We start from the raw sequence: 3913 nt of genomic DNA, 5'->3' as shown, positions 1-3913 counted from the left end.
TACAATTATTTATTTCTTACCATTTGATCATATTATCATTATATTCTATATAATTTAAAAAATTTAACTGAATATGTACTAGATTTGAACCTTACAAATCATCAATTAAGGAATTATGCCTTAAGAGATATTGAGGAGATGCTTGGAAACAATGAAAGTTCTTTGATGAATATATGTCATGAGATGTGCCCAGATGATGTTATCATCAAAGATGGAAGTAATAAGCTAATTATAGAGGAGCTTAATCATGAGAAGGAATCTTTAAAGCTGAGCTACATGCGTTACTTCCATTGATGACTGAAGAGCAAGCCCTAATATACAATAAAATTACTACAACCATCGAAAGAGGACAAGAAGGTGTATTTTTTCTATATGGATAGGGAGGGACCGGGAAAACATTTATGTGGAATATATCATGTGCAAGTCTAAGATCAAAAGCTATAATTATTCTACCTGTTGCATGAAGTGGCATAGCATCTTTATTACTTCCTAAGGGTAGGACTACACATTTAAGATTTGGAATACCTCTTAAGGTCGCTGAAGATTAAATGTGCATAGGCATAGAACCTAATAGTCCTTAAGTAGAACTCATTAAAAAAGCCAAGCTTATCATTTGGGATGAGGCTCCAATGACTTACATACATTGCTTTGAAGCTTTAAATAGAAGTTTACGCAATGTAATTCATTATCAAAATGGTAAACCATCTAAATTAAGATTTGGCGGCAACGTTGTTGTCTTTGGTGGTGATTTTAGGCAAGTTTTTAAGTAATCCCAAAGGGTACAAGACAAGACATTGTATTTGCAATACTCTACTTTTCAAAGATTTGGAATGCTTGCAGGGTGTTACGATTTACAAAGAACATGAGATTACGATCGGGATTACCCAATGTTGAGGAGCTTAGAGAGTTTGCAGATTGGGTTCTCAAAGTTGGTGATGGAAAGATTAGGGGACCTGAAGATTGAGAGGCTACTATATATCGATATACCTGAAGATTTATTAATTAAAGAAGCATCTGATCCAATAGCTACAATTTTTTATTGCATGTATCCTGAAATTCGTGAGGTTTCTCTGATAGTTTGTACTTTAAAGAGAGGGCAATACTAGCACCAACAAACGAGATTGTTGATAAGGTCAATGAACATGTATTATCACTTTTTCCAGGAGAGGAGATGACGTACTTGAGTTCGTATTCAATTGATAAATCTGACAGTAATTATGGTGGCAATGACAATGCATTTTCAATTGAATTTCTCAACTCAATATGTGCATTTGGAGTTCCAAACCATTATTTACTGTTAAAAGTTGGTGTTCCAATTATGATGTTCAGAAATATAGATCAGTCAACAGACTTATGCAATGGTACAAGTGTATTAGTTGATCATCTTGGTGACCGAATTTTACAAGCAGCTGTTATATCCGGATCAAACATTGGTTATAAGGTATTCATTCCAAGGATTACACTCACTGCGACGTATAATTCTAAAATCCCAGTTGCTCTACAAAGAAGAAAATTTCCTGTGTCTTTGTGCTTTGCGATTACGATTAATAAGAGTCAAGGGCAGTAACTATCCCATGTTGGTTTGTTCTTACCTTACCCGATTTTTAGTCATGGACAATTTTATGTCGCAGTGTCTAGAGTGACTAGAAGAAAAGGTCTTAAAATTCCCATATGTGATAAGGATGGTGAAGTATGTCATCGCAAAGAAAATGTCGTCTACAAAGAGGTGTTTCAATCCCGCTAAATGTTAGTTATAATTTAGCTACATTTCACACATTTAATGTTTATTTTTATTATTATATTACTAAATTTTCATGTAAAAGATAACTTGAATAACTTTTGATATTCTATTCTCTTATAATTTTAGTCACATATTGATCATTACACTTTAAATAAAAAAAAATAAACTTAATTATATTAATTCATATTTGCCCCGTTATTTTTAAAATATTATTTTTGATAGATGTTTAAGCTAAGAAATCCATGCATTGCACGGATCCTGTACTAGTTTGATATAGTTGTCACTATTTAGTTTGTTCTTGATTTTAAGCCAATTAATTTTATTTAGATTTTTTTTTTTTACTAATTTGTTTTAGAGTAGCTCTTTGCCACTTTTCGAATGGTGATATTTTAGAATCAATCTATAAGGGTTTGTATTGAGTGATTTTTTTATAATATAAATTGTTTTTCTACGTATTTGTTTTTAGTATCTCTTTGATTATACTAAGGTATTTTATAATAAAAATAAAGAAAAATAATAATAGCTCATTTCCCACACTTATTTGTGTGGGAAAATAAGGAAAAAGTAATGGACTACTAAACAATTTCCCTACACATTAGAATGAGGATAACTTTCAACACATAACAAAATGTACCATTAGCCACGTTCATAAAGAGGGCCTAAAATTTACCAACTCAAGCTGAAAGCACGGTTAAGTATGGTATTTCGATAATACAACATTTATTTATTTTAAGTGAATAATCCAAATTTTATAGATTTCAATCAGGTCAAATTGAGTTTAGTTTGATCAACACTACTAATAGATATTTTTTTTTGACACTTCTAAATAACATTTCCTTATCAATATTATAAAATAAATTTCAACTGAACCCTTAAATTTTGAAATTTCAATTTAATTGTATAAACTATTGAAGGTTAATTCTTTAAATAAAAATTAATTTTTAAAACGAATGAGAGGTATTAGCAAAGTGTTGATTATGATAATCCAAACGACCTATTTTCAAAACTGGTATGGACTTTTTTTTTTATTTTGGGAAACTTAAGAATGAGACGTATTAGTATTTACATTTATATTTAAATTGGTTAGTTTCTTGAACAAACTAATTATACTTTATGGTCAAACATAAGAAGCCTTCAATACGTTTTCATATTTTTTATATTGTTGACTACTACTACCTATACATCTTCAATCGTTACATTATTCACACTTTTGTAACATATTGTCATTCTAATATTTTCCTTCGTATTATTATTAAATAGAAATGTTTAAAATAATATTATTAAATTCCATATTGTAATTAGAGGGATCGCATGCGTAGCACGCGGCCCCACAACTAGTGAGAATAAAAGAAGAGAAGACCATTGTAAAAAAAAATTAATGTTAAATCATAGGAACAATGTAAAATAAAAATTAATGTAAATGAGAGAAACAAATGGAATACTTTGCTAGATAGTTAGATATTACTAGTAAGTAAGGCTGTTGAAAAAGATTCGACCAGACTCCTTCGATCAGACTCGTCCGACCCGACTCGCAACATAAATGGCGGGTCAAATTCTTAAAAAAATTGTGACCTTTGGGTCGGGTCTCAACCCGTTTTAACTGGGTTGGGTCATGGGCCGACACTAAATTGTTGCAGGTACCCGATGACTCGCTTAAAATAGAAACAAATAGTTGTAAGAGTTTTCAAAAGAACGTTTCTTTCAAACTTTCACTTTCACTTTCACTTTTACTTTTTAATTCTAATAATTAAGAACGTATTAATATTGTTAGAGATTACTTTTTGACTCCCATTCAGTGCAATTACTATTCATGGTATTGGATTTTTTTATTTTATCTGCAATTCATAGTATTCTGATATTGGTTTCTCGTTTTGGGAATCAGTCCTAGCCGCTTGATTGGTTTAATTACTTTGCAAGTGTAATTCATTTTTTTGAGTGTAAGTGTAATTCATTTGGTATAATTGGTGTGTTGACCGATTTTTTTTTATTCGACAAGTTCAAGGTAATTTGTCTTCTCCTTTCTATTATGATGGCAATATATTTTCTGCGTGAAACACAAGTATCTCGAGTCATAGCTTCGATATCAAGTCCTCAAAATGACAAAACTGCTTATGATCGACATTTTAATGGCATTCTGTCTGGAGTACCGAAAGTACAATGGCAACATTTTCT

The 3913-nt window shown here is 30.9% G+C and overlaps 1 pseudogene; it reads left to right on the top strand.

Moving 5' to 3' along the window:
* The first annotated feature begins 293 nt into the window (after nucleotides 1-293).
* On the top strand, nucleotides 294-3637 carry LOC130813379 (uncharacterized; annotated as a pseudogene).
* The last annotated feature ends 276 nt before the right edge of the window (nucleotides 3638-3913 follow it).

This window comes from Amaranthus tricolor, chromosome 5, assembly GCF_026212465.1.
Source record: "Amaranthus tricolor cultivar Red isolate AtriRed21 chromosome 5, ASM2621246v1, whole genome shotgun sequence".
Lineage (NCBI taxonomy): Eukaryota > Viridiplantae > Streptophyta > Magnoliopsida > Caryophyllales > Amaranthaceae > Amaranthus > Amaranthus tricolor.
The sequence above is the reverse complement of the archived record's forward strand: the minus strand, read 5'-3'. Positions and strand labels throughout refer to the sequence as shown.